The sequence below is a fragment of the Oryzias melastigma genome, linkage group LG14, assembly GCF_002922805.2.
Source record: "Oryzias melastigma strain HK-1 linkage group LG14, ASM292280v2, whole genome shotgun sequence".
NCBI classification, from domain to species: Eukaryota; Metazoa; Chordata; class Actinopteri; order Beloniformes; family Adrianichthyidae; genus Oryzias; species Oryzias melastigma.
Window position 1 is genome coordinate 5,420,966 of NC_050525.1, and position 10,764 is coordinate 5,431,729.

A 10,764-nucleotide genomic window follows, 5' to 3' on the forward strand; every position below is an offset into this window, starting at 1 on the left:
CACTTGCACTTCTAAACCCCCTTCAAATGGAGGGGTATGGAGAAGGGAAGAATTCCGATTGGGACATAAACTTCCATGGAACAAGTTAAAAACACAATTTTCACAGAAGTGGCTCCTTCTCCGTCTGAGGGCCAAATTAAGTTTTAGTAAGAGAAAAACTGTCATAGTTTGGGAAAATTATCATATGGGGTAATAAAAGGTAGTTGGCATTTAGCTGCTATAAATCTGCAACGCAGAAAAAATTAAATCTAACTTAAAAAAATGAAATCAGAGCTAATTAAGTGACCCTTACTTTGTTTTTTAAACCATAGAAATCCTTTAGATTTGTTCAGAAATAGAAAATCAGCCTCATAATTCAGTGCATCCTCCAATTGAATTTCCTGTAGTGCATGGTGCACAAAAATCTGTAAAAATGTTTAGTTTGACTGGTGATGCGTATAGGGCTGGTATCTGTTATATTTCACAAGAGCCTGAATCAATTCAGTTCTGATTTTTTTTCGATTATTCAATTCAATTTTGAGTTTACACATTTATACACATTTGTTTAGAAATACATTAATAATCTTCTATATAATTTAAACATATATATATATATATATATATATATATATATATATATATATATATATATATATATATATGATCCAGTTCACATACTGTAAAATATATCAGTGAAATAATGAGATTGTTAATATCATCCAGTGTTACATGGATTCTCTAAAGGAGAATTTAACAAAAATGTTCAGATCATTAACATTGTAAACATTGTTCTGCTTCTCCTGGAGGACCTTTCAGTTTGGCCACTAGGTGGCGATCGTGCTATAGAAGTACACCTTATTCCAGAACAAGAAGACAACAGTATAAGGAAAAAAAACTATGTTTTAAACCACAAATAGTTACTTTAAAAATTATTTACTTAAAGGAAGTTGGAAAATTCGTGTCTGTGAAATAAATATGTTCATTTAGTCAGCAATGTATGTTTAGATTAACCGGGCATTAGCATTAGCCGTCCTATAGGGATTTCCATTAAACGTTAGCATCAAGCTAGCGGACTTTAGCTTCATGTGCTAAATCGATTCATTTTTTTGTGAACCGATTATTGATCTATTCTGCTTCGATTAATCGATTTATTCAACCTAGCCCTAGATGTGTACTTTAAACTGTGAAAATGTTTGAGTCAGGTTACTTTTTTTTTTACTATAGTTGTTATTTTTCTTTACCGAGAGGGCCACAATGGACGGGTTAAACAGCCAGATGTGGCTCTGGAGCCTCAGGTTGCAGACCCCTGGTTTAGCCAATTCAATAACAGTTTGGTTGAAGAACATTTAGGACAGTGGCTCTCTAGGACCGACTTGGGACACCCCTGCATTAAGCTATACATACACCTGTGCGTCAGCTGAAGGGTGTTTCTGGTTTATGGCAGAGCATCCTAAAGGTGCATTCTCACCGAACGCGATTCGAGCTGCGGAAGGGGGCTAGTTTCAATGTTAAGCCCGTGGAACAGACGTGACATGAGGTGATCTGAGGTCCCGCAACATGATTTGAGCAACGGGCGTGAATTGGCCGTCGTGGCCAAAATTTGGCATCAGTTTTGGGCATGTGACGTTTTCAGTGACTCAATCAGCAGGTAGAATACTAGTCCAAAGAGAGCGTTTTTGTCCTGAACTTTCATCTATTTTATAAACCCGCTGGAGACGTATGTTTGCAGAGCTCATCCGGTTACTTTGGGGTGAAGGCGGGATACAGTTGCCGATTTTCGCTCCCACGGCGGAGCTCACTCGCTTGTTATGCCGGCAGACAGAGAGGCGCTGGGGTGTTCGGAGGCTGCTGGCTCAGGCCTCATTGATACATAAAAAAGGAACAAGGTCTCCTAATTTTATTTTTCCCCCCCGGATTAATACGAGCCAGTAAACCTTCAAGCTCTGCCACAGAGACACAGAAACACCGTGGAAGCTGCTGTCATACAGACACAGCCCCTGAACTGGGAAAATCTTTGAATAATAATCATATAAACCCAAACATATAGACATGATTACTAATGTTTATGTAGAACTCTTCACAATAAATAAACCTGATTTATTTCTCACCATTATTTGTGACATTAGCTGGTAGCTCCTTCCACATGCGGCCGCGGCGTCAAACTGTGGAACACTTTTTTTGACAGGCGGCGAGCAGCGAATTTGTTGCGCGAATCGCGTTCAGTGTGAAAGCATCCATACAGACGGTTCTGAGTGGAGTGAAAAATTCTGTATCGGTTTTAGTTTGAAATTGTTGGTTTCAAATCCAAGAGTTTCTCATTTTCCGTGTTCAGTGGAAAAGATCATAAAAACAGTTTTTCTGAACCAAACATAAATGGTTTAGGATGGAAATATTATTTTTGTGTTCAGTCAGTATTTTGGGCGAGATTCTCATTCTGAATTCTGATGTCTGAATGTCTTTTTTTGATGATCAGTCTTTCTTGTTGGTCAATCACATGCCACTGGTTAGTAGATCGTGAGAGAATCTGTAGCGATGAGGCCTCTGGCTGGACTAACGCTCCTCCATCTTCATGTGCGTCCTCACTCACCATCAGAAAACTGGTTTCTGTGCAGGAACATGATCCTGGTAATTCCCAGAAACCCAAGAAGTGTTTTTATCCCGTATTTTTCAGTCAGGAAGGCCCTCCTCCATAGCGGGGGTTTCTGCAGTTTGACCCGCTCACAGGAAAACGGTTCGATGAAGTGATGAAAAGTGGACCCTGCAGAAGGTCACAGAGGACTGTTATTCCAGACGTGTCCAGATGAAGAGTTTGTTTAAAAGTCTGTGCTTTATTTCTCGGAGACAGAGAAGGAAAAATGGCCGTTCTTCTCGTCAGTAGAGGGGGAGATCTGAGCTGCCTGTTTATTCTGGAGCCTGTCATTTCATTTCATCTCTCCTCACCTCTGGACCTCGCCGGCTCCTCCAGATGTGTGGAGGAAAGCAGCTGGGAGTTCTGCCGCCTCAGCACGCTGCAGTCCGGCCGTGCCCCGGTTTCCTCCCCCGCATAAATCACGGCTGAAGCAGTCCTCGCCTATGTCGCATTCATTCTCCAGATTTCTTTTCCTTGTTTTGAGTTTGAACAAACTTGAGCGATCGCATTGATAATCTAAAACAGCTCAGATTGTAGATGAAGAAAGAGGATGTTTGTAGTTGTGTGATTGCTTACTAAGCATTCACACAATAGTGATCGTCCTGCTCCTTTCTGTACGTTTTTCAGCACGTAAAAACTCAATCACACGGTTTCAGTAATCTTGGTCTCAAAACGTTCAGCTTGTTCAGGACATTACTGCTTGTATTTTTGGTATTCATAAACTTTATAGTTTTTGAAAAACTGATCAAAATATGCCCCATAGGAAATTAATGAGAAGGTTTCAAATTTCACAATTTTAAGTAGATTAGCAACAAACCTTTGACTATATTCATGGACTATGTTTTAATCTTTATAGTCATTTTCAAGAAATTAGAAGTTTACCTAATATTGTAGCAACACGCTAATGCTTTTGGCTAATTTGTTATCTACTGTAGTTTTTATAGGCTAATTTTGAGTTTAGCATCTATTTTAGCAACATGCTAACTGTTTTGGTTCATTTATTATCTATCTGGGTTTTGTAGGCTAATTTATAGCTTAGCTTCTATTTTAGCAACAGACTAACTAATTTAGTTTTTAGACAGTTTAGCTAGTATTCAAGCAATGTGCTAACTTTTTTGGCTAATTTGGCATCTGCTCTTGATTTTTGTTTAGCTCATATTTAAGCAACACACTAAATATTAGGGGTTTTTAAGCAATTTTACTACAATTTCTTTCTGAAATTTAGGTCAACTTCAGCGCTCTTTCATAGTTCTTTAATTAAATTACTAGTCTTATAGGAAATTTCACATTTTGAAAATAGCTTTTACATTTTCACCAAATCACTTCAGCAATTAAAGTAAATTACGTCACCATTTTCAGCAAAAACCATTCACACTAGCATTACTGCAGGTGATGCAACTTTTCTAGTTGATAAGTTCGGGGTATAAGGGATCACAAAACTCACAGTTCCGATCGTGTCATGATTGTAGGGTCATAGTTTGGATCGTTTTTTGGATCAGTAAACATGTATGACCTAAACCGTGGCTAGTGATCCATATGGACCACGGATTATCCGTGATCTGTTACGCCCCTAATATAATATATTTCCATGACATTAGAACTTTTAGTTTTTCCCTCATTAAAAGTAACAGGAAAAGGCTTGAGACGCTTGTCTCACACATAGTTTGGGTAATTGTCTGATAGTCCATCTTTCAGTTTCCAAAGCAGCTGCAGCTTCATGCTGCACTGGAGAGTTTTGGTTTCACTGAGCGACTGTTTTCAGTTTGGCCCGGTATTCACTCAGAGCTCATCCATATTTGATCTTTGTGTTCTGCTGTTGCTTAAATAGTGTGATCTAAAACTTTCCCAACAAGTCTGATTGTCCTAAAGGAGACTGCGCTCCTGGTTGGTTCAGGAGAAGTGAGGGAAAGGAGGCTGTAGGCCTGAATGGGTTAAGCTCTCCTCAGACGTGTCACTAAGTGTGAGGAAAGTCGACCAATGGCAGCTCTCCTCTGAGGCTCTTTGGAGCGCCGTGACTGGCCCCTGGAGCCTGACATCACAGCCGGGTGGAGACCTCGGCAACAAATCGGCTGATCCCGGAGCGTCCGGCTCGGAGAGCTGCTGTGCTCCTTAACCAGCAAACTCCTCCTGAAGGAGGTCATTTCTCTTCCCCCTCTGGTTGATAAGCGGCGGTGGCAGACGGAGGTGTCATCGATCTGTCTGGACTCTGCTGCATCAGCCACTCCCCCCCCCCCACCACCACCCTTTGGTACGCTCTTGCCCCTTGACCCCTGGGACAGATCAATGCTATTGATTGGAGAAGGGCAGGGACAAGGGCAGGATCTGCTGACGGCCCGACAGCTGGCGTGACAAGACACGACTGTCATTAACGTCTCGCTGGCTGGTTGGCTGGAGGTGTTGAGCCTCTCCTCGTCCCCCCCCCCCTTCTTTAATGCATGTGCTGCCCCCTGTTTGAGCCCGGGTCAGATGATCCTGGACTCGCTCAGCATCAGTGAACGGTCACAACAACTTCAGCCGCCCGTCCAGTGGTGGTTTGTGTCAGATCCACTGCAGCTACGTTAGCCATCTTTGTTTGGGGGGGTGGGGGGTGGGGGTGCTGTGCAGGATGCGGCGGCGTTTCCAGACACTGCAGAGACACGTCTGTAATGAAGCTGATTGATCACCTATATTGCCGCCTGCTGGCACTAGCTGCCTCCCAACCCCCAGTCCCTGCGTCACAGGCACCCCCCCTCCCGCAGTACGACTTCAACCTGACCACGGTTTTGACATTGGCTGCAGGGTTTGCTGCGTCTTCAGGTTTGTGCGGCGTGAAGACCTTCGTTCTGGAGGAGCGTTTGTGAGGGAAGACGCTGCTGCTTTCCATCTGAACGAAACGCATAATCAATCAATGAAAACATTTGAAGACCCCCGCCCCCTCGCCGTGACACGGGGGTCACCGCCCTGATCTCTGCTGGAGCTGAAGGTGATGGAGGTCTGAGATTAGAAAAGCGGTGGAGGGCGGAGCTCAGGGACAATCAGGCGCGGCGCCTCAGCCTCCAGATGAAGGGACGCTCGCCAACGCCGCGTCCTGACATGACAAATGTGAGGCCTGCTGGGGCCGGGACGACCCCCCCCCAACAGAAACCTGAGAGACCCTGTGATGGAGATGATTTTAAACTAGCATTCACAGTTCAACCCCCGCATCAAAGATCACTTTTTTGTGGTTTTTGTGTTCATATGCATCCATGGTGCAGGACGCCGCCGCCGCCGTGTGAGCAGAAAGTGATGAGCGCAGGGAGTGTTCAGCAGAGAGGGAGGGGGTGGGGGTGAGGGGGGTGTCGCTGCAGACTCCTGCTGCAGTACCTCACTTTGGGCAAGCAGCTCCAGACACAGAAACAGACGGGGGAGACGACGGCAGGTACAGAACCCGCGAGAAGGGTGGGAAGTGTTGGAGGCGGGGGGGGCTTGGAGTGCAAGGGTCAGCAGGGGAGGAGGGGGGGTTACGACGGCGGCACATCGTGTTGGACCTGAGCGGGGAAGAAATTACGGATGTCACGATACGGATGATGTCCCGGCGTCTGGAGTGGGGGGCGGAGGGGGGGGAGGAGTTATGGATGAAAATGTGTGTGTGTGTGAGGGGCGGTGGGGAGGGCGTAGGATGCTGAGATGGAGTAATACTCTGGGGTGTCCTTTGGCGGTGAGGGGGGGCGTCTCACCGCTCTGACCTGCGTCTGGCTGCGGACGCCGCGGCTTCGTTTTCTTTCACCCCCCCTGCGTTTGCAGCTGCCCCGCTCTTCCCCTCTCCTCCTCATCCTCACTCTCCGGCGGACAACAAAAGGCGGCGGCGGCGGCAGCCAGACGGGGGGGACGCGTCATGTGGTTTCCGGAAGCCTTTACTTTCCCACTTTTCCTGGCGTTCCCCAGAGAGACGGATTTATAGATTGTTTCTGTGGACTGAGGGGGAGGAGCTTTCAGATAGGTGGAGGGACTTTTTTTTTCGCGGGGGGGTCGGTTTGATGTGTTTGTGGGCATGCTGGTTCAAAGTGACACATGAATGTGTAAATATTTACGGGAGTTTGATGCCAGCTGAGGCGTGGATGCCGATTGGATCAGAGGCGTTTCATGTCTGATTGGAGTCTCCGTTGACACTGACGACTCACTGCTGCCATGGCCGCTCGTTTTTGGCGGGGAGTTCACGCAGAGCGAGGTGCGAGGGGGGGTCTCCGATTTTGTAGGGAGGAAGCTCGTCTTTGTGAGAGGTGCACCTTCACCTGGATGCTCGTTGGATCCAGAGCGACGATCCACCTGAGCCGTTCTGCTCCAGCTGTCCGGGGAAGAAGAAATATGTAGTGATGATCAGCTGATGTTCTTTCAGACAAAGAGGCTGCCTGGCTGGCTGGGGGGGTGAGGAGGGAGGGGGGTTCCTTTTCCAGCACAAAGGCTAGTTAGCACAGAGCAGGCAGTGCGGGCTGCTGTGTCGCTCTGGGGATATTTTTTTCTTTTTTTGTGGTTTCGGCGCTGCTTTGCTGCCGGGGTCCGGTGTCCGTGCGGCGTTTTACCTCTTTGTGCAGGAAAGACAGACGCTGTCTGCAGTGGTGGATGGAGGACAAGAGCACCAAAAGCATTTTTTTGTGTTCGGACCGCAGACAGTTTGGGCCGTTAAAGATTGCAGAGGTTCTGAGTGAGGAGGAGGAGGAGGAGGAAGAGCGTCTGCAGCTCCTCGGTAGACTCTGTCGTACTTCACCTGCTCCCTGAGACCCTAACTTGTGAGCTCTCTTGATAAAAAATCACGGGTTAGGCTCTTGGGACGCGGGCGGAGGGCACAATCGACTCTCTACCAAACGTTCCAGGGTGGGGTCGCATCGGCGGTTAAAAATGTAGAGATGCTGCGGAGGAACTCGGATAAGTATGAGGCTAACGTGTGATTTTTGTCTGTCATGAAGAGGTGGGCGCGCTGCGGCATTTCTGAGCGGCCCTTAGCAGTGAAGCCCCCTTTTTTTAAAATACATTTTAGAAATAACCAAACATGAAAAACGCCAACACACCAGGCAATCAGACATATCGGTCCAGACCAGCTGACTTGGACTCATTAAGCCGGCGCCGGCGGTGAGGCTGATGCTGCAGCGGCTCGTGCTGATGCGGCTGCATGGACCAAACCCCGAGGCGGCGTGCACAGAGTCTGCAGGCATGTGCTGCACCGGCATGTCCAGACCATGAAACATCACTTTCTTCTTCTTAAACAAACCAAACTCCCTCCAAAATGTCAATAAATGCTTTGAAATGTTAAAACAGCAAAATCTGTATTTTCTGGTAGTATTTGGATTTCCGTCCCTCAGAGGACAAACCCCACATGGAAAATGAGCAGCCTACAGAGGAGCTGGTAAAATAATTAGGTCCTCCTTTTTCTCGTGAGCAGTGAATTGGTTTACATTTCACTTTGACCCGCTTCTCAAACGTTGACTGGATCCTCTGAAAGCCTCCGTTCTGCTGCCGCTTTAAAAAAACAAAAAACGCCCGATTCCCAGTGACAGCGTCACCCAGCTCTCCCTAATTATGTTTTCCTCCTCTCTGTGCTCCTGTTTGGTGTCACAGTGAACAATGTAGATGCTGCCTAATCAGTGTGTGCCACAGAGCCCCCAACAACAGCTGAAGGAGCGCCATGCCCCATGAATACCAAAGAGGCGGGCACGAGCAACCAGATCTGAGCCGCCGCCGCCGCCGCCGTCACAAAACAGGCAGACAGTTTTATGGGAGTCTGTCTGACGGACCCCGCAGATGAAGCCCCGACTCTCGCAGCCATTAAATCAGCTCCCGGACACTGGCGGGGATTTGGACTCAAAGTCCCAGAGTTCTGAGGGAGCAGCATCTGGACTGATGTAGATCTGAGCATCATATCAGACCCCCCAAGGGTTTATCTTTTGGTTTGTTAATCCATAGTTTAAAGATGAAAAAGAAAAAAAAAAGATGTGTGTGCAGTTTGGTTAAACAATCATTTAGCTAAGCTATCTCAGAAATAAACAAAAACTTTATTAGCAAACATGAAGTTTTAGAAAAATCTTTTCTTTTCTTTAGTCCCAGTAAAGTCAGACCAGGAACACACCGGCAAGAGTGACCAGAATGGTTTTTAAAAATCTGTTCATCTTCCCTTTAAAGACAAATACAGGGTCCTAAAAAGTCCTAAAAGCTTTAAATGTATCAATTTGGAAATCATAACTAAAACACTTTCGCTATGAAAAGTTTCACCATCACTTTTGCTGGGTATTTTTTACCATATTATACCAAATAAAAAGTATTTGTCTTAACAAATTGCTCAAAACATAACAACACGATAAATTAGAGTAGTTTTATTTTTTTACCGTGGATTATGTAACAAAATAGAAAAAATGAAAATTTGAGAACAAAAAATCCCTAAAAAAAATAAATAAATAACGATACTGTAGACTCGGCCTTCCAAGAACACTCAGAAAATACAACATATTGAAGATCATGTACACTCTTTTTCTTGGGTGAAAATCACCCGGCGATAAAAGTCTTGAATTTTGTTATCTGGGCCTTAAGAAGTGTTCTGTTTAAAACATCTCCGTTTTGCATTGCTTGTTGAAAATGTGTTTTTTTAGCTACAATTATTTGGATCAATGATAAATAAACAATGGCAGAACCAATCATTATGCTCCAATACGCTAAATTCCCATTGTCGGTTTAAAAAAGATAACAAGACGCTACAATTTTGATCATAAAATGGCAATAAAGTAATAAAATTGGAAATAGGCTGAGAAATTGGTCTTAATTTTTTGTATATGTATGATCTTAAAAAGGTCTTAAAAGTCTGAAGTTTAACTTACAGAAACTAAATTAATCTTCAAACAGAAGCTTAGAGCAACTCAAAGTGTTTTACGGTTAAAGACATACAAACAAACAGAAAAACAAAAATATATAAATTACCCATCATCCTTCCACAGACAATGAATCCACGAAAACATGTCTGTACTCAGGACAGAGACTTGAGACTCGGCTCTGCCGTTTTACCGTTTGGACATCAAACAACCTGCAGACGTCCATCGTGGTCCGGCCTGAGTCTGGACATCACCCAGGACGTTCTCACTGACACTTTCATTGATTTGATCAGAGTTTTTCAAAGAATCCCTACAGTCCAGCAGCGTTTCTGCGTGAGTGTCTGCATGACTGTTGTCAGTGCTGGGCTCTCCAGGAGTCCTGTTAGCGTGGATCATGTGGGAGCGTCCTGCACGTCTGCAGGAATTTACACAATCCCCACTGCAGTGGCACAAACCCAGGTACCTGTCGGACTGCTGAGCAGTCATTCACCTGTCTAACTGCTGCACAGTTGTTCACTTGTCTGACTGCTTTGCAGACATTTGCCTTTCTGACTGTGGCGCAGTCGTGCAGTCATTCACCTGTCTGACTACTGCGCAGTTGTTTACCTATCTGACTGCTGCACAGACATGCAGTCATTCAGCTGTCTGACTGCTTTGCAGTTGTTCACCTATCTGACTGCTGCACAGACATGCAGTCATTCAGCTGTCTGACTGCTTTGCAGTCATTCAGCTGTCTGACTGCTTTGCAGTTGTTCACCTGTCTGACTGCTTTGCAGTCATTCACCTGTCTGACTGCACAGTCTTGCAGTCGTTTATCTGTCTGACTGCTTTGTAGTCATTCACCTGTCTGACTGCTTTGCAGTCATTCACCTGTCTGACTGCTTTGCAGTCATTCACCTGTCTGACTACTGCGCAGTCGTTCTTCTGTCTGACTACTGCGCAGTCGTTCACCTGTCTTGATGTTTGTTCTCATGGACGTGATGCACGGCCTCCTGCTAAATTCGTTGTTCTTGAACACGCCTCCTCATTGGACTCCTCATCTGAAGGATCAGTGTCTGCAGTCATTGCAGAACCACTTGGTCCCTTTTTAAAAATGTGATTTTCTAAGTCAAAGCCCATCTCCTAATACATACTCACAAACCACTCTTCATCCCACTCTTAGAGTTATGAAAAGTTCTTAAAAATTGCCTTTTATTTGATAGGTATCGATGGCTAGTTCCCTCTTCTGGAACCAGCCTCTTGTGGTCGCCTATGGAACTCCAGCATTTTTCTTTCAATCTGGTAATGAAATGTGGCGGTTGGTTTCAACTCTGCACTGCAATGCAGTGTCATGGGTGGGGGGGC

The 10,764-nt window shown here is 45.4% G+C and overlaps 1 long non-coding RNA gene across 1 annotated transcript in view; it reads left to right on the forward strand.

Annotated features, from left to right (window-relative positions):
• Positions 1-8,550, forward strand: part of LOC112138079 — a 57,753-nt gene extending 49,203 nt beyond the window's left edge. The window contains exon 3 of the long non-coding RNA XR_002917704.2: positions 8,180-8,550. This is a non-coding gene — a long non-coding RNA (uncharacterized LOC112138079). The remainder of the gene's footprint in view (positions 1-8,179) is intronic.
• The last annotated feature ends 2,214 nt before the right edge of the window (positions 8,551-10,764 follow it).